A 21,426-nucleotide genomic window follows, 5' to 3' on the forward strand; every position below is an offset into this window, starting at 1 on the left:
GTATGAAGTTAGTTAAATCATGGTGTTCACGCAAGATGGTATGTGTAGTTGCACTATCCACCAAACAACCAACTTTTCAACAAAACATACCTAGAAATAAATTAATTGAATCAGTGACATGTATAAGAAAAAATATGAATTTCATTCATTCAATTAATCATTTAAGAAATAATATCCATAAAAAAATTATCTCAAAATTTTAAATAAACACCAAACAAAAATCCAAAACAAAGGAAATTGTTCAAATACTTAAACAAAAATTAAGGCGGTTTTTCGATCATTAAGGGATTTGGCCACTAGGGGAACCCAGCCATAAGGTGGCCCATGACTAAAAATTGCTAATCTTCCATCGGTGCAGATGCCTTTTGAAAATCAAAATTCTCCATAATGGTATCTTCGGGATTATTCACTTGATCAAAGTTAGTCTCTATGCCTTTATGACAAAAATGGTACTCAACAATGGTGGGGGGTGCCTTGCTTGGTAGCCAGGAAATCATGCTTCGATGTTGGCCTTGGGATCATGGGTTAGGGTTCGGACCCCTTCCACGACCTTGGTGTTTTTTGCGTCCATTTGGGCCTCGAGATGCTTTCGCATAAGCTTCAGGCGCAACGCTTACGCTAGTAGGTCTAGCTTGATGATTCTTCACCAAAAGTTTGTTTGCTTTTCAATAAGTAGTAGACAAAGATCAATTTTGAGAACTTAGTAAATTTTGGTGCCCTATATTGTTGTTGCAGGACAATATTCGTGGCATGCAAATTTGACTAGGTCTTTTCTAGGTGATCATGTTTAGTCAAATTTTCTTTAAAGAACTTGAGGAGTGATCGAATTTGACAAACTTCATAATTGTATTCATTTACAGACTTGAAATCTTGGAAGTGTAAGTGCTGCCAATCGTGTCTTGCTTTAAGTAAGAAAATATCTTTTGATAATCGAAACGCTCTTTCAGAGCGAGCCATAAAGCTTTTGGATCTTCTTTAGCAAGATACTCAGTCTACAGTACAGCATGTATAGGTCTTCGAATAAAGATCATTGTGATTGCTTTATCATCTTCACCAACCCGGTTATTCGTTTCTGCTTTAATGGTGGCCCTGAGACACTTTGCAGTGAGGTGGAGCTTCACGTCTTGAACCCACTTCAGGTAGTTACTTCCAAATACTTCCAGAGCGGTAAAGTCAAGTTTGTTAAGGTTCAACATGTTGCTACAATGGAGAGATCAAGATCGTAGTCAGTATTATGGAATAAATGTCCATAGTCAGAAGTAGAACATTTAGATTCTATAGACATGTTTTGGCTTAAATTAAGCTTGAAAAACTTCAAGTCTAAAAATAAATTATTGTTTTAATCGGCTGAGTTACGAGACAGGCAATGAAAATAGGTAAGTGGACAGAACTTAATTCCCAAATATTGGGCTAAGAAAGGAAAAGTGAAAACCAAATCTCGATAATCAGGGTTCAGGGTTTCATACGGGCCAAACTAAACAGGCATAGAAGAAAGAAAAATGTTTTTTATTTTCACATGCTGGAAACGGGCCAAACTAAACAGGCATAGAAGAAAGAAAAATGTTCTTTATTTTCACATGCTGGAAACCTAAAGTTTTCTGATGTGTGCGTTTCGACTACAAGTCAAGTTTCGAAGCTCGAACCCTCGCAAGATTCTTCTGGAATCTTATGTTTTCATGATGAAAACGTTTCCTCAAAGATTCAATTCACCATAATTACAACAGTGGTATTATAATATAATTGCGAACAATAATTTAAGTAGAATATACAATTCAGTAATCGAAAATTATGGTTCATGCTCAAAGGTGAATGTTTCATGTAATCAGGCTGAAAAAATATCGACAATTCAGAACGTGTTTTCGTAGAACCTAGACTGCAATGAGAAATCTTGTGAACAAGTTTGTATCAGAATATGTTTTAGTTCCTTAGTGCAACTTCATGAGCGTGTGTGACAAACATAGGAGAGAGTCTGCGTTGGACCGACACTCGTTTAGAATTACACATTTTCATTCACAAGTCAAAGTACAAATGGGAGAGAGAAATGTAGAGTAAATTACACAACTATTTTATATCCAACCAATAATATTATTACAGGCTGATAAGCACGATGGTCAGATTCTGAGGGACAACTCGGTGGTATACATTAATCACCGGCGACTTTCGCAGGGTCAACCCTTATTGGATGGCCCCGGAAGTCCAGCCTCTTGGAAATAAAATAACGTAAAACGAAAAATGCATATACATATATGCAAGCGGCTATACATATATATAAGATCACCAGCTAGGAGCTTGATAGATTCACGATTGCCTTGCCTTCTGCACGAAGATATACAACTGATGAAGCTAATTAGGTCGACCATGCTTCCTCATACCAAATTCAGTAATCACCACTCCGCCGTAAAGCTTGGCCGCCTCGGTGCTAGTGAGAATAGCAGTGCCCTTTTTTCTATGAACATTATTAACAGGCCTTTGCATCGGAGTTTGACTCTGCTGATCGTGATGAGCTTCGTTGTAATTGGCCATCCCGTGAATCTTGGTTTTTGGATAAAAATGTTGTCCTTGATGAAAAGGAGGAGGAAGAGGAGGCCTAGTAGTAGTGGTGATCATCTTCTGCGGCCACCTACCGTAGTACTCGTCAGCTGCCACGTTCGTGCTATTGTTGTAAAGCACGCCGTGGCAGTCCTCTATGATGGTGTGGTGTTCGGATGCAATCGGGGCGGCTACCTTCCGGTGAACAGCAAAGCGTTCATAAACAGCCATTGCTAACTTACTAACAATGAGTTAATTAAGGGGAGCTATCTAGCTTGGTTTGCTTTGTGCTAGTCTTACCGAAAAAGTTAAGAGCCAAGCCACATTATATAGGAGTCCGATAAAGCTTCACAAGTGGGCTTTCTGATCAGGTTCTTGCGATTCTCCATTATCCTTCCTTTTCTAGTAGGAGAATATTATTTAAACGAATCTAATCTAAAATCCTTTCTACTATGACCCAGAAATTATGTTAAAACGTTTACTTGTACTAGTTCTTGAGATTATTCATCAACATAGCTAGATACTACTTCGTTAGCGTTTCAAATATATAACTAAAGGTTGCGTTACTTTTCCTAGTGCATTATTTACAGAATTTAGGTACTTCTAACAAAAGTGGTTTTACGTATACCTCTTCTAAGCAAAAACAATAAATTAATCATGCTCCAAGGTATCTTGTACTGTAGAGTTTTTAGTTATTAGATCCTGGTTATTGTATGCTCTTTCTACCATCTAATAGAGGTTGATTTCACCTATATATGTATGTACAACCGATTAGAGAGGTAATCAATGTAATTAGTAAAGATGGTACAACCAACAAGAAGTTTTATTCCAGTAAGTGGGGTTCGCTAAATGAATCCCAGATCAACGCCATTGCGCTGGGTTTTGCATTAGGTTTTCTATTAGCTCTAATTACTCCATGCTTTTTTTTTTTTTTAAAGTTTTCCCAAGCCTTCCTAGGTCTTCCTCTACTCCTTTTACTCTGAGTCTCCGCCTCATAATCGCATTTTGAACCGGAATATTTGTAGGAAAGATGGTACAATCAACAACAATATTAGTTTTCATTCTCTATTTCCTACTCTGACTAATACACGTTGTCGATAATGAGGTTTTTCTTTGTATGGTTCCTAAATCAAATTAAATCGATTAAACATGAATTCGGATCTTGATAAGCAGTATTCTGATAAGGTTTGGCCAAGAGTTACATTATTATATATCTACCACAGAATACATAATGTTAGATAATAACATACACAGGTTAGAATTTTTTCCCCTCCATAATTTTGGATAGTTTTGGAACTATGCATTAGATTCTGGTGCAGAAATTTACTGGATTCGAGCGCATGAGCCTCTCATGATACTCGGAACCCTTCTGGGACACTATATCCTTGCACCGACTGTATAGATAATAACCAATTAGTTAATAGAGATAGCTGCCGTTTTTAAAGAAAGGACTGATATATATATTGGTATCGATCGGTATAACACAACAGGTTTTGGATCAATCTTATGAGATTATATTAAACTTTTATCGTTTCTGCAGGGATCTTAATTTCAAAATTATTGAATAATTTGGTTTTCTTTTTCTTGGATTTAAGTTTTTAACTCCTCAAAAAATCTACTCTAGACTGAAAAGCTACATAATGTTACTAGTATGTTACAATATGAGTTGATTGATAATATCATGTGATCGTCACGCCACACTAAAAGGTTTACTCTGGACAGAAAAAGGTACCAAAATTAAGCAAGTTAACATGGACTATCTAGTACCGAAGAAAGAAATTTAAATTATCAGAAGAAACAAGTTTGGTATGTATGCATGCTTACGATGGCAAATCTTACGTAACCAAATTATTCTTGTCTATCTTCCGATGGACAAGGTCCGCGCTTAATATCTTCTTGGTAAGGTATTCTTGATCATATTTGCCTTACATTACTAGTAGTGGAGGAATCATTTGCCTCTAGCTTGCCATTTCGTAGATATAAAGTTTGTGAAAGCGTTCGATTCCATTTCCTTAAAAATATGGCATATCCTTTTGGCATCTCTTTCGTTTCGTATTTTGGTTTTATTTTTATTAATATGGCCTATAATTAACCTAATGGGAGAAGGCGCTTCTTGTTAATGGGGTTCAAAGCCAGACAACACAAGCACCCCTGTTAGAAAAAGGTAGAAGGACGTTACTTAGGGAAAATGGGAAGGCATTAATTCCTTGCATAATGTGAATTGTTATTGGCACTCTAAAAATCCCATTCTACACTTCAAACTTTCTATATTTGGAAAGAAAAATACACTTGTGAGGAGTGTAGAATGTGATTTTTGGAGTGCCAATAACACTTCTTTGTATAATTTGGTATATATATCTCACTACGACCACAATACATGATGATTTAGAAAGCTCCCATCTTGAATCTAACTTCGGGAAGGAAGATATAATTAGAGTTCAATAATTTAAGGTATACATTCCCTTTCACTTTTCACTATTTTGGGATTTCTAGTTGTCAAAATTTTTTCCAGATTTTTAACTATTTGAGCATTTTGGTGGCTATCTACAAGAATAAAGGTGATGTATAATATTGTATGAACTATAAGGATATTAAGTTAATGAGCCATACAATGAAGCTCTAGGAGAGGGTAATTGAGCATAAATTGAGACAAGACACACGGGTCAAATAGAATCAATTTGGGTTCATGCCAAGGTGCTCGGCAATGGAGGCAATCAATATCTTATAAAGATCGATGGAATGATATAGAGATATGAAAAAGAATTTGCACATGATTTTTATAGATTTGGAAAAAACGAATGATAGGGTCCCAAGAGAAATTATTTGGAGAATTCTAGAGAAAAAAGGAGTACGAGTAGCATATATCCAAGCAATATGGGATATGTATAGTGGAGCAATGAATGCAGTAAAAACTCATGGAGGACAAACTGAAAGTTCTCCCATAACCATAGGGCACACCAAGGCTCAGCTTTAAGTCCTTACCTTTTTGCACTAGTAACTAACGAGTTAACGAGGCGTCTTCAAGATGATATCCCTTGGTGTATGCTTTTCGCAGATGATATAGTGATGACAGATGAAACGTAGAAGGAAGTAAGAAGTGTTGGAAGCTAAAGGTCTTCGCCTAAGTAGGTTAAAGAAAGAGTATATGGAGTGCAAGTTCAGTGAGAATTTGGGTCCAAACAGACCGGGATGAGAATTAAAGATGAGGAAGTATTAAAGAATAAACATTTTTCGTTATCTTGGATCTATCTTGCAAAATAATTGAGAACTCAATGAGCTCTTAACCATAAATCCAAGCCGGATGAATGAAGCGGAAGAGTGTACCGATGTATTGTGTGAGCGTCGTATGCCACTAAAGCTCAAGGAAATTTTTTATAGGACGGCAATAAGCCCAGCGATGCTTTATGGCACCTAATGTCGGGCGGTTAAAAATCGATATGCAAAAAATGAGCGTCACGGAGATGAGAATGCTTTGTTGGATGTGTGTGCATATGAGAAATGATAGGATTAAGAATGAGGATATCCGAGGTAAAGCAGGAATGGCTGCAATCGAAGATAAGATGAGAGAAAATTGGTTAAGATGGTTTGAACACGTGAACCGAATACCCACAGATGATTCGGTTAGAAGGTACGACTATGAGCCAGGTAAAAGGGGTCGATGAAGACTTAGGAAGACTTTAAATGAGACTATCAACAAAATATGGAGTACTTGGAGCTAACGGAAGACTTGGTGCAAAACCGAGCTCAATGGTGTTATGGGATTCATTGGGTTGGTTGTTGTTGTTGTTGTACTTCAAATCAGTATTTTTTGAGATGATAATTGTTATGTTTTCAGAAAAAACCTAAAATCAAATTTAAAGTTGCCTACCCCAAACCCTAGCGTCGCTAAGAAATCAAATTTGGAACAAAATATAAAGTAAAAAAAACAGAAACTCCAAAAAGACCTCAAAACTTAAAATGTCGTTTTGATGTAACAAATGAGTCTTTCCGTTCTCTTTTGACATGGCGCATTGTGAGCTCAATCGGAGCTCAAAGCTAGTTGTGGATTTTGTTGTTTTTGAACTTACTCCTGTCTCAACCAATTTTCCTACATCACTAGATTACTTGCAGAAGTAGAATCTATTAACAATATGTGGATATTCTCACTTGTACGTAAGACATTGATTATATAATCATATGAATCTCATTTTCGTAAGAGATGTGGTCAATCCAAAATGCACATACAATAGGCCAAGGTCCTCACCACATTCATAAAAATGAAGTGTTGTCAGGAATGCAACACCACATCATTGGAAAACAAAATTGTGAAAAAAGAAAAGGAAAAAGGAATGTTAAACAAACAGTACATTTTGCCCATTGCCTCTGAAGTCTAGAAGATTTTGATTTTATATATAACAAGAGAGAGCACTACGCATAAGGGGGTACGTAGCTTTATATCTACATATTACAAGCGGAATATATACATCGGTAAGGGTAGATAAATTAAGCTCTATAGCTTAATACATATAGAGCTTTATTTAATTAGCTAGCTACTACTAATTACTCATACCAAACTAATTAAGTACGTAATAATTGGGCTATTAACCGCGATTCCTCAGATATTCTCTTATCTCTATCCCCCCATATAAGAAGGCTGCATCCTTGCTATTAAGAACGGGCTGATCTGTTATAAAAGGAGGTTGTTTCCCTCCACGAGCTTGCTGATGATGATCTCTAATAAACGGAGGCCTCGTATGACTCATCCCGGTCGGCCGGTCGGCCGGCCATAGTACTTGTCTATCATAGCAAAAGCCTCCACTCCAAGCCTTGCTAGCTCTTCCGGCGTTGCCATGATATAAAATTGCTAAGTTTACAAGAACAAAAGAAAAATACAGACGCACACGTAGGGTATTCAGGTAAATTGGTTTGCCTTTGTTTGCTGGTTAAAAAGTTTGCAGCCAAGCCCCATTGTATAGGGAGTTAAAAAGGTGATCCCTTCATGGAGTGCTTTAATATCTTACAATGGATAATATTTGGATAACGCAATACAAATATCTTTTCTTTGATCCTTTCCAAAAAGGCTTCCCACTTTTGGTGATTCATTTTGAATTAAAGCATTTGGAATTAATCTTTGATTTGGGGGCTTGCTTAGGTTGGAAATCCATGTAATTAATTAGCTAATGTTGCAAATTAGAAAAGTGCCTTATATAGTACAGAGGGCATTATTGATGCATGGTAGGTTCTTTGGTACTAATTAAGAGTTTCATGGCAGGTTGGTCCAAAACACATTAATTAATGAAAGATAGGAATAACGATCAAATGGTGGAACTTGGGACGTGAAGATTTTATCTTTATCTTCCTGAAGAGATTGAAAGAAATCTATATATGGTTTACCACTTATCTCGTTTTCCTTGGGTGGCTTGAGGATATTGGTACACATTTTCCAGAAGTTGTTCTGATTTATGGAAATATGAAGCATTGTTGAAACATATCTAGCGTTCTTTAATTTCCATCCATAATTAAATGATAAATATCACAGCTTTACCCAGTGGCGAAGCCAGGAATTATTGAGGGAAGGGGTGAAATTTCAAAGATTAATTAAACGGTCCTAATAAAACTTAATGAAAGAGAAATTGTTCTTTACAACAAGAGTCACAAGAAATACACAACAAAACCAAAACAAATCATTTTCCCATTTGACTGCCATAGAAAACCAAACATGCTATTCTCAGCAGGCTTCACTGACTAGAGAATACTATTGAGCAAATGAAGAAAGACATATGAGTTGAAAGATTGGTTTGCTACTAGACCAAGACTTGAATAACAATTACACGAATACATTTGAATAATAAACACATGAAACATGATGAACCATACATGCAGCATTCGAAGCTAACTTAATTTATTGACTTGCACCAAAAGGGTATAGGTGTCTCCATCCCTTAAGATGTCAACTTCAAGACCCTCGAATGTTCGAGTTTTTTTTGAAATGTGAGCTGAAATTAGAAAATCATCTCCATATAACCTTTTCTAAAAATTGAAAAGATTTCATAAATTCTACGTTTCACATAATCAATCATGAAAGATAACTCTACAAAATGCACTGCCCATCAACCAAGAGCTGAATGAGTTTCACAGATGGGGAGGTCTTGAGATAAATAAAGCCAAATGTTTAATACCAATCTCAACCACCAATTATAAGGTTAAATGAAAAAAAATCTCTTTCATAAGTAGGGTGCTTATTTGAGTGTTGGAGTTCAAGACAGAAACTAGTGAAACGAAAACGAGACTAGAGAGAAGGTTAATGGTGGAGATCTAATATCAGGTCTCCAAACAAAACATGCGTTTCATTTATTTCTTTTCCCATCGGTCTAAAACGACCTCGTTTTGGGCTTGGGTGTTAAAATAAATAAATAAATAAATAACTATGCAACTTCATCGCTGCAGCGTAGCGCCCAAACCAGACGAACCTAGATTCCGGCAGAGCAGAAGGGTGGAATTCTTACTCTCAGTGGCGATTTCTGATGAGTGGAGGGGCGGCCACCCCTATTTGCGCCTCTGTAGCTTTGCCATTGGCTTTACCAAAGCAAATCTATTTGTACTATACTTTACCAATCTCGAAACTATCGAACAACGTTGAACTTTATACCTTTAGGGACCCACTAAAGGATTCGTGTTGAGGCACCCCTATCGAAGCACAAGAGTATCTCTCCAACCAGGAGGCCAATCATAACACGACACATGTCAACATTAGAATAAAGCTCCTAGAGTTCACATCGACCACGGTCGGAAGCCGGAGACTTTCTTCAACTATAAAAAGAGACTATTCTCCTACCATTAATCCCTAATGCCATTATTATACTTAAATTCGTCATTAGGACTCACTAATAATGATTATGCTTGAACCTATGTATTGTGTAAACTCTTCACTATTAATGAAAACTCATCTACTCTCGTGGATGTAGCCTAACTTAGGATGAACTACGTACATCTTGTGTTTGCTTCCCTATCTCTATATTTTACATATTATCCTCACTAGGTGACCCAATCAACCTCTGCGAAGGTCACAAACTTAACACTTTACGTTGTTCCAAAGTCTCAGTGATTTTGTGCATCAACAAAATCAATATATAACAAGGGTGCTCAAAGATTTTCAAAGGAAAGACCCTTCATTATGTTAGGGAATACTACCCTGAAAAATTAAACGAGTGAGCATCTCCAGGGATCCAAGGGTAGTAATGGTTAGCAAAGTTAGATTTGTCATGCTATGTAGAACAACCTTATCTCCAACAAAAGTAGCAACTGAATTAGCAAATTGAAGATAAATTTTCATCAAAATTATTGTTTAGTAGAGAGTTGAAAAATAGGATAGTATTATTTTAAGGTGAAAAATAGATTTGAAGAGTTGTTGCAATTGAAGATAAGATGAGAGAAAATCGGTTAAATTGGTTTAGACATGTGAACCCAAGATCTACAGATGCTCCGGTTAGAAGATGCGACTTTGAGACAGAGGCTCAAGGCAAAAGGGGTAGAGGAAGACTTGAAAAAAGATTTTAAGAAAATATATGAAGTACTTGGAGCTAACTGAAAACATGGTGTAAAACCGAACACAATAGCATTTTAGGATTCATACAGCTGACCTCACTTAGTGATAAGGCTTGGTTGTAGTTGTGGTTGAAGAGTGGGTTGAAGCGACAAACTTTTAAAGTAGCATAAAAGTGCCACATAAGTTAACAAAATGACACTCTTATTGGATATTGTCATAGATTGAAATAAATTTCTTTTAGACTTTCATTTCTCATTTTCATTCTCCAATGTTGCACTATGATTTGGACCATTTATTTTTTGGTTATCCTTTAAGGTCATCTCTGTAAAAATGAACTAAATCTTAAAAAAAAAAATGTTATCTAATGGTTATAAAATCAATAAATGAACCACATTTTTTAGTTAAACATTGAAACTAGGAGTTAGAATTTAGGGATCAAATAGTTAACTGATTTCTAATTTGGTTGATTTCTTGTAAATTAGTTGATCTTAAGGGTGGCTGATAGGATTTTTACCACCTGCAAAAGTAAGGATAAAAACACTTAAAAATACTTGCAAGAGTACAAGCTTATCACAGTACAGCGACTCAAGCAAGGTCTTTTTCCACAAGGATTGGATGAATAATTTGTATTTAGACTAATCCTTAGCTAATTATTTGAAACAAAGTTTTGAAAACGTTGATTTTGGAATTTAAAATAATAAAAACGAATTTTTAAATAAAAACAATTAAAGAAAACGGTTTTGGAAAACAATTTAAACACTAGGGTTTCGCCGTCACCACTAACAATCCTATGTAATTTTACAATTACTTATGAATTTCCACGTACATGCTTTGAAGGTTAGGTTTTCCTAATGCATATTTTCTTCGTGATGTTCAAGTGAAAACGTATATCTAATATGCAACCTGTCTGTGATGTTCAGATCAAATATAAACATGCAAGACTCATTAAGCTTTGTAAAAACCCTTTGAAAAACTATGCAACCCTTAAGAGTGTGATGTTTGCCTTAAGTGAACTTACAATTACTAATCACAAGAAAGCCTCCTCAATTTTAGGGTGATGTTCCAATAGAAATTGCATCAAATTACTTGTCTAAATACCCTAATGGTCGCGAATCATTAGGACAATTAGATAGTTTAATCGCAGTGATTAATAATTCAAAGCCAACATGCATCTATTCATAAGCAAATTAATAAAATCACATATTCATGGTAAGGCTCGTGGCTTCGCCCTAGCAAAAGGAGTAGTTACACATAATCATAATAAAAACTAAAGAAAATATCATTAACTAGAAAAAGGATTGAAAACACCTTATACGTAAAAAGTTTGAAATTCTCCCAAGTAGTCCGTTTGATTACTTTATGCTCATGAGGAAGTTGAATGCCCTACATTGTAAATATAGTTCAAAGTATCAAAATCTCGCCAAAATAATTAATAAATTAATACTAAGATTATGATAAAATATATAGTAAAATATTGGCTTATTAGTGGCCCAAAAATAGATAGTTATGTTTATCAGAGAACACTGCATTCGTAAAAAGAAATTAAAAGTAGAAAACGAAGTTCAAAATGAGAAAGTTTCTAGCCTCCCTTATAAAATTAAACCACCCACCACCACCAAATCAAAAGGAAAAATATTGGCTTTAATTAACACATAAGAATAATGCTTGTGTTTCCCATGGGGAACCTATTTGTCCATCCACTTATAATTAACGTATATTTACTGTCACATCTCGGCCCGGGCCCCCACCACAACCCGGGCCCGATCCACCACTGTAGCACGATATTGTCCGCTTTGGGCCCCGACCACGCCCTCACGGTTTTGTTTCTGGGAACTCACATGAGAACTTCCCGATGGGTCACCCATCCTGGGAATGCTCTCGCGTACTACTCGCTTAACTTCGGAGTTCCTATGGAACCCGAAGCCAGTGAGTTCCCAAAAGGCCTCGTGCTAGGTAGGGATGGGAATATACATTTAAGTATCACCCCTGGGCAATGTGGGATGTCACAATCCACCCCCCTTAGGGGCCCGACGTCCTCTTCGGCACACACGCGACCAGGGTTAGGCTCTGATACCAAATTGTCACATCCCGGCCCGGGCCCCCACCACAACTCGGGCCCGATTCACCACTGTAGCACGATATTGTCCGTTTTGGGCCTCGACCACGCCCTCACGGTTTTGTTTCTGGGAACTCACATGAGAACTTCCTGATGGGTCACCCATCCTGGGAATGCTCTCGCGTGCTACTCGCTTAACTTCGGAGTTCCTATGGAACCCGAAGCCAGTGAGTTCCCAAAAGGCCTCGTGCTAGGTAGGGATGGGAATATACATTTAAGTATCACCCCTGGGCAATGTGGGATGTCACATTTACTGTACAAATATCATAATCAAAACCATTCATAAAGATATCATATATGCAAAAAAAATCATTCAATTTGGACATTGCTTAGCCATTCATTTTCATCAAACGAATGGACTGTTCATCATAAGGATGCTACTTATTACCGAAACTGTTGATTGGTTTGACACGTATGGATGACTAAACAATCTTCAAATTAAATGATTTTTCCTAGATATGATCTTTAGATGATGATAACAAGAAGGAATAGTTCTGATTATGATGTTTGTACAATGAAGATATGTTAATCATAAGTAAAGGGATGAGTATATTCCTCCATGGGAGGAACACAATTCATTTCAACTGAAGTTGTAGGTGGCATTCTTAATTTACTTAGGGGAAATTAATTCTACGTATATCTTTTTTTTATGCACACCTTTGTTTATTTATGATCTTTGAATTAGATAAAACAAAAGAGAATTAAAGAACAAGAATAAAAAAAATATGATGGCCATCATCTATATGGTATGGTAAATGTTTAGTGTGTGTGTGTGAGATCCAGGTTTACTGAGAAATTATCCAATGTGGTACTGAAAACACCGCCCAATTGCAAATTAAAATTCCCATCTTCAATTCTTACGTTTGTTGGAAATTTGACAAAGAAGAGAAGAAGAGTTCTCAGTTATATTGATACAAGGGAGAGATTTTTTTCTCTCTCTTTTTATACCAATTCGATAAGGTTAGCTTGCTTATTGTGCTCAAGTTTAGTTACAAGCCTATAACAGCTTCTATATTCTCCATGCCTCGGAGATCTCTCGAGTCTTGGCTGATCAATGAAAATAAAAAGAGAGAGACATGCATGAGTGTTCGTTATATAAAACTTCAAGATACAAACGATATATATAGAGCTTCTGTATTACAAGTAGAGCATTAGAAAACGATATAGACAATATAAAATTTTAAGATACACACGATGTGAAAGTACATATCGAAACGATGAACTAGGGCATAATTTGTACTAGCTAGCTCGCTCTTCCCTTAGCAAACAGCTTTATAAAGCTAGCAGTGGAAGAGCTAGCCAGATTAATACTTTAACAACAAAGTGACAACTAGGTAGGGCATTTGTTTCCCATACATATATGTGTTCAAGCATGACATTTGACGGGCTAACCAGTCCCATAATAACGCTTGTTATTGATCGGTTTACCGGTAGAAGTACAAGTACCATATATTTCTGTGACGGTTATCCCACCAAAGATTCTCGCTGCCTCATCAGAATTGATGAGCTTGTTATAATTATTAGGCCTCTGAAGGTTCTGTCGAGGTCCATGATTCTCCATGTTGGCTGCAGTCGCCAGTCGTGGGTATCCTTGATTATCATGGTCACCGGTTGAAAGAGGTGTATTAGGATGAAGGGAAGAGACTTGACTCGCCTGTCGTGGGTATCCTTGGTAATCATGATCAGCGGTTGGAAAAGTTGTATCAGGATGATGAGAAGAAATTTGACTCCCCATGTTAGCGAGAAATTCCAAATAATGAACTAGTACAAGTTTTGCTTAATTTGGATTCTGCATAAATGGTTGGGGCCAAGCCCCATTTATATAGGAGAACTCACAGATACTAAGCTTATCTAAACTATCTATTAATAAAATCTTTTGCCATTTAAAAAGGATAAAAAGACCATAAGTAATTAATAAAAATGAAAATAATAAGAATCAAAATAAAAGTTATGGCAATATAGTAAACTAAACAAAAAATAATTTTAGTGTTTTTTCTCTTCCTCACATACATAAAATGGGTGTAGCGGAGATGAGAATGCTTCGTTGGATGTGTGGGTACACTAGAAATGATAAGATTAGGAATGAGCATATCTGAGGTAAAGTAGGAGTAGCCAAAATTGAAGGAAAGATGAGAGAAAATTAGTTACGATGGTTTGGACATGTGAAACTAAGGCCTATTGACGCTTTGGTTAGAAGATGTGATTATGGGACAGAGGTTTCAGGGCCGAAGGGGTAGAGGAAGACCTAGAAGAACTTTGGAAGAGACTCTAAGAAAATAACGGAAGACGTGACACATAACCGAGCGCAATGACGTTCTATGATTCATATAGCTGACCCCACTTAGTGGGAAAAGACTTTGTTGTTGTTGTTTATCTTCCTCACAGTCATGTAACTATATCACTTGTCCCCATTTTTCCTCCCACCGCCCTCTGTCTTCCATGTTTTAAACTTTTAGTGATGAAATAGCTACTAAAAAACAATCATTTAAGATATGAACAATTTCTTCAGCGACAAAAAATAGTTTAAATGTCGTCACCAAAAAGCTTTACCGACCAGCTACTCAAAAACAATCATTTAAGATATGAACAATTTCTTCAGCGACAAAAAATAGTTTAAATGTCATCACCAAAAAGCTTTAACGACCATTTTATATTTTCTCTCCTTTTGTAGATTTTATTTTCAAAAGTTTCAATGAACACATGCATAGCATTTGTACAATTGCTAGTATGTTATTAATTAAACAATAGAGATACTTCTTTACATGAAGATTACAAAATTAAACGAATATGATTTTGGAATTTATACATAAGATCTTCTATACCCCACCGTTAGAGGTCCCCAAAATGATATATATATATATATATATATATATATATATTTATATATATCTCTATATAGGGATAGGTCATGGGATACAGATTTTGACAAGCATTTTTACACTCCTTTACAGTCTTTAGATCTCATAACATTCAACAGTCTTGATTAAGAGTTATGTAGAGGATTTTAAACATTCAATGAGGTATAATAATTAATAAAAGTTAAAACTAAGAAAAGAATGTAATAATCTTTGTCAAAATCTTTGTCCCTTGGTCCTATCCCATATATATATATATATATATATATATATATATATATATATTTATAGGACATGCATGCACATTCATCTTTAAGATAATTCAGTTTAAAATAACAAAACTGTTATTTTTACCATTATTTGTACCATTTTTTTAATAGACTTACATGTGTTGGTGAGCTCTACCTTTATTAAAGAGGTGGGTAGTGTAGTGTTACTCTTAGAAGAATACTTGATATTTTATATGTAAGGGTTAATACATGAATTTTTCAAATTGTATTTTTCATGAGTAATTTTTAACATACGTTATATGCTAGGTGCCAAACAATGTTTATCAATTCCACAAACCAAGTTGTAGCCAGACATTGTTTATCATTCTCTTCGCAAACAAAATTTTAACGATGTTCAAATTAAGGGAGCTTCTGGACCTATTCAGTGTAGGGGTACTACACTCTGCATATGCTTCGTTCTTCTGCATCTAGCTGCCATTGATTAGGGAGGGGGTAAGTTAGGAATAAAATGATTTTGATGCCTCAGTGTAACAAATATAAGATCATCAGGACAAGAAGTATGGCGAAAGGTTGAGAATTGGAATTTAGAACCTTTTTCTTCTTTTTTTGGGTCCAGAAGAATAACTAAATATATTAATTAAGGTCCTTATAATTGGTGCCACGCATCCTTATAATTGGTGCCACGCATCTTCTTTGGTCTTTTTTTTTTTCGTAAATATTATCAAGGAAAGATACTTAATTACTTCGTCTGATAGTTCATGTGTGATTAATAAGCCAACAATTTAATAATTGAGTTGGTCTCTACCCAATCTAATGCACAAATATGCAGGTTGTTCCAAGTTTCTGTTGGGCCATAAAGAAGGGAATAAAGCTAAAATATGAAGAAAAATCTGTGCAGTTTCTACTTCTTTTGAATATCATTTATCAGCATCATCGATCCATCCTAAAATTTTTAATTAATATCTCAAAATTCCCCTCAAATATCTGGAATAATTCAATCAGTTAATATAAAACATAATTTCTTAAAACTTAAGCAAAGGGTGGCAATCAGTCAGTTGACGGACCCATGTGAATCAGATTCTCACTGATTGGCTGGGTTCATGAATTGATTTTCATAATCGATTACACCCAACTCCATATACATTGTATCGAACTGTGAACATAAAATCTGATTTTCATTATCGATCATTCCCTATCAACTGTAGCTATTAGCATTTATTCTTATCCTTGACAAAGAAATATAAAGGGAATTGAATATTTTAAGTAGTTCAGTCAATCTTCGTTCAACCGAATGCCAGGCACATGTACAAATTCTTCTCAAACACCAATCAACAATGCGTTTTTATCAACTCAGTATCCCTTCAATGTGGGAATATTTTTGTTCACTGCCCTCAAGTAATGGTAATGCTCGTCACTTTATTATCAATGTTTGATGGGTTTAAATTTTGAGATTTGTGTAGTGGATAGACCAAAATCTCAAAATTTAAACTTATCTAATAATAATAAGTATGTGTGATGAGCATCATTACCAATCTAAGGGTGGTAAGCAAAACAGTACTCCTTCCATGTATGTGAACTAAATCAAATAATGCATGATTTCATTCAGTTATGAGTATTCCCAAGGGTCAAACTCCAACTAGTTAGGCTTCAAACTAGAAGCATAAAGGGAGACACTTTAAAAAGTGCAAGAACTGAGAGAGATCATTTGATAAGTGTAGCCACATGGCAGCACATGGCAGCATTATATGTGTATATGCTATGTCAGCTAAAACACATAGATTTGGCTTTAAAGATTAGTTATTTGGATAAGATTTAGAAAGGTTTAGTTAGATTGGATGAGGGGTTTCTTGGTCATTAAGAAAGTTGCCGTATTCCTTTTTTTTTGGATATTCTTGTAATAGCTCATTTTGAAACGAAAAGCTTGTCTGAGGCTCTTCTTTTTCTCTAAGTTTCTTGCTTCATTTTCTTCATTTTCTCAGATTCTTGATCAATGCTTAGCTTGATTTTCATATTTAATAATTAGACGTAGAGTTGAGAGCAAACTGAAATTTCTTGTAAACCAATACGGTTTCCATGACAAATAGTGAAATATCCAATAAATACCAGCTGAGTGACGTAGGCAAGTAAATTATTGCCTGAGTGACATAGGCAAGTTTGGCCAAACTGCTATTATTCTTTGTGTTTCTGTGTATGCAATTTTTTTTTCTTAATGTTTTTATTATTTCTTATGGTTTGGTTATTGGAGTCCATTGAAAACAAGATCCATAGGAGGCGTTTGTACGACAATGCACGCATTTACCCCTTCCACCTTGCTAGGATTGGAAATGTTGTTTTCTTCATTGCGCATCTTCTAGCTTCAAACTTGAACAAATGTTTTCTTTTTTTTTTTCTTTTTTTTGAACGAACAATGTTATTTACACTAAGGGGGTGGGAAATGGGCTAAGTCTCACAATGGGTTAATAATAATGTGGTTTAAATTTTCTTTTGGTGAGAATCAAACCTAAGACGTTTCACTTACAAGTGACAAAAAATATCACTAAACCGTAGTACTAAGTGGCTAGCCAAAAGTTTAAAGTTTACATTCATTTTTGGCTTAATTGGATTAATAGTCTCCGTGGTGATAGGGTAGTTGGAAGATAGCCCTTGTGGTAAAAAAAAAAAAAAAAAAAAAAAAAACTAGGATTTAAGCCCATGTAGTAAAGTCTGTTAAGATTTATGCCTAAAATTGAAAATTCCGTCAACTTTCTGTTAATGTTAATTATTAGCACGTGAGCAAACCCCACGTGTTAACAATTAACGGAGAGGTCTGTTTTAGCCTAATATGTGCGGCTCACGTGCTAATAACTAACAAAAAATTGACGGAATTTTCAATTTTAGGCGTAAATCCTAACAAATTTTATCACAGGGGCTTAAATCCTAGTTTTTTCACCACATGGCTATCTACCAACTAACCTATCACCACGATGACTATTAATCCAATTAGGCCTTCATTTTTTGCTTCAATAACATGCCTTAAGGCCTTGTTTGGCAAGTCGGACTGTATTGACTATTTCAGTCGGATATGATAAATAATCATCGGATAGTACTGACTAAATTAGTCGGACGTTTGATGCAGTATCGAACTAATTATCGTATTATTTATTCTATGTTTGGTATTATATCGGATATGAATTCAAATGTAATTATCAAAAAAACCAAAAAATACAAAGAGAGAAACAGAACAGCACCGCCACCATTGGGCTTCTCACCATCGATCGACTACACACCATCATCTCCATGGCTTCTAATCCTTTGAAACCAAAAAATCAAATGAAATCTCTACTAATTTTGAGTTTAATTACCTCACAGCAAAAAAGGGAAACAAAATCACTCAATTTTGTTGGTTACCAATCTTCATATGGAAAAGAAGCATATGCGGAATAACTTGATTATTAAATTATAGCTGTTGAGGATTTCCAAATTTATTGAAATTTCTAGATTGAGAGGGGAGTGGGGGGAGAGACAGATTATGGTTCCAGAGGATTCCTAAAGAATGGGCATTAAATTTGTTGAAATTTCCAGATCAAGAGGGGAGAGAGAGATTATATATGGTTCAGAGCTTTGAGATTTGAGAACCTAGAAAAAGGTTGTTGGGTTGGAGAAGAAGATGAGGAACCAGACGAAGAATGAAGGTGCCAAGGAGAACAGAGCCGGCGAGAGAAAGAGACGAGGAGAACGACGATGGCAGGGGGCGGCGAGGAAGGCAAAAGAGAACCTAGCTAGTTTGCACAAGATAGAGACGAAAGATAATACGCCCCTTTTGGACTGTTTTATTAGGCAGGTGTATGCCATATAAAATAAGTGAATCAAACTAAATTGATCCGATCCAATTTAATATGGGAGGGCACCAAACAAGTGGGTCCGTATTATTAGTTCTATCTAATCCTTTATACGACCTGCCAAACAGTGCCTAAATGTAATGCGTTATCCCACTTAATTTTATTTTTTTCACGAAATGAATCTTGCGATCTGCCCTGGGCTATTTCCTCTAATTGGCGATTGATGTGCAATGTGCTATACTGTTTTTCTTTCTTTATCTGTGGTCCCGTTTTATGTTTCGGATTCGTGCTTGAAATGAAGATGTCTTGTTTTTGCCGGCATTTTGGTGTTACTATCTCTTTAAACATTTATATAAAAAGTAAGTTTGTTAATCATCAGGCTTGATTAATATTTGGGTCTGTGAGTGATAAATGGGTGATGACTTCTCACCGTTTTTTTACAGTAAAAATGATCTTATCTTCTTTTTGGATAATGCTAGGGAGATAAAATTTAAAAAATAAATGATGCGTCATTAATAGTAATGAGCACGTTATCAACGATTAAGTAATAATCCTAATTTAGTCTCTCTAGCATTATTCTTTTTTTTTTTTATTATCCTAATTATGCATGCCTAGTCAACCAAATATTAGCAATTCAGTTAGTCTATGCAACGACTATGCCGCCACTTAGTACTACGGTTTAGTGGTATTTCTCTTTACTTGTAAGTGAAAGGTCTTAAGTTCGATTCTCACTGAAGGCAAATTTGAACCACATTATTGTTAGCTCATTGTGATGTTGAGCCCACTTCTCTCCCTTAGTGTAAATAATATCGTTTGTTCCAAAAAAAAAAAAAAAAAAAAAAAAAAAAACACAACTATGCTAGGTCCATATTCTTTCCAACACACCAATCATCATCTTTTGTTTTTTTTTTTTGGTCGAAAGATAGAAAATTAAAAAAGTTTACTATAAAATCAATTTACAATATAGACTAACTCAACTCCTTGTAAAAACTCTTACCTTTGGAAGAAAGAAAAAAAAAACTGCTTATAAAAACTTATAAGGTTCCTCAATTCTTCTATTTGAGATTAATACTCTCAACATGTCATGAATATGGTCAAGATTTGTTAGTTAGTCCATCAAACTATTAGCATGATCAAACTAAGCTACTACATTTAAATTTCGAGTTTCGTTGGATTTTTTTTCGTTGAGTGATCGCTATATTAAAGCCTATTGCCTTTTGGATGGCAAGGCTATAGTTGGAGAAATAATTAGGTGATACTACGTCTGCTCATGGTACTTCCGTTGAAAATCTGTCGTCCGTTCATTGTATATTTCCTTATTTGTACAGCTGGACTTGAACCAATTAATACCTTAAAAACAAAATAAAAAATGAAAAAAAAAAAAAAAAAAAAATCAAAAGAACCCCCGCCCAACCTGTGGCAGCCCGACAATCTCCCACCATAGTCGACCCCAGCCTTCGACCCAACGGGCTTCCATTACTGCAGTCGCTCCCTTTCTGTTTCTTCTCCTTTCTGCAACTCTGTGTGATAATAGTTTTGTGGTATGCAACTCTCCTTGTCATCATACATGCCAGTCTTTGAATTTTTATAAGATTTTACTTGCAAATGATCGATATGCCTCCTATTCTTCAATCTTTAAAATTTTCAAGGACATCAAAATGTATTCCGAATTGAATTTAAAATTTACACAAAAAGAAAAGAAACAATGAGAGAGGGAGGGAGGAGGAGACCAGAAAGGAAGGGAAAGAGAGGGAGGGTGCGGCGGTAGGAGTCAACGCGGGGTAGGGATCTGCTGTACTGAGTCGGGTTGTCGGGGCAGCTGTGGGAGGTCGTTCTTTTATTTCTCCGTTTCCAGACTTTTTTATGTTTAATTTTATATTCCTAGAAAACATTAAACTGGGTTTTAAATCCAATTGTAAAAATATAGAACAGATGACAGATTTCAATGGCAGTAGCAAGAGTGACGTGGTGCTGAAAAATCTAACTGAACTTGTTGACTGCTAAATTAAAGAAGTGGTAAACCTTGTTTTGGTTTGTGGTTACATGGATGTTAAAACTTGGTTTCCATTTTTCACTTCTTAAGAGTTCAATATATTTACATTACTCACTAATCCAGAAACTAACTTCTTTATTAAACAAGGAAGAGACATATATTAAAATTAGAAAATACATACAGTCTGCTAGGGTTTTTGTTCTAGTTTTATCAATAACCGTACATGTATATAAACTAGCTGCTACCTCCCCTGTGCCCAACTTTATTGGAAGAGCCTAATTACTAATGTTTTATACTAGCATCTCACTTTTTCCCTTTATTTTATACAAATGATGCTGCAAAAGGTAAAAATGGATTTGA

Source organism: the organism of the source record quoted next, unplaced genomic scaffold, assembly GCF_019419815.1.
Source record: "Pyrus x bretschneideri cultivar Hongxiangsu unplaced genomic scaffold, Pyrus_bretschneideri_v1 Contig6, whole genome shotgun sequence".
NCBI lineage: Eukaryota > Viridiplantae > Streptophyta > Magnoliopsida > Rosales > Rosaceae > Pyrus > Pyrus x bretschneideri.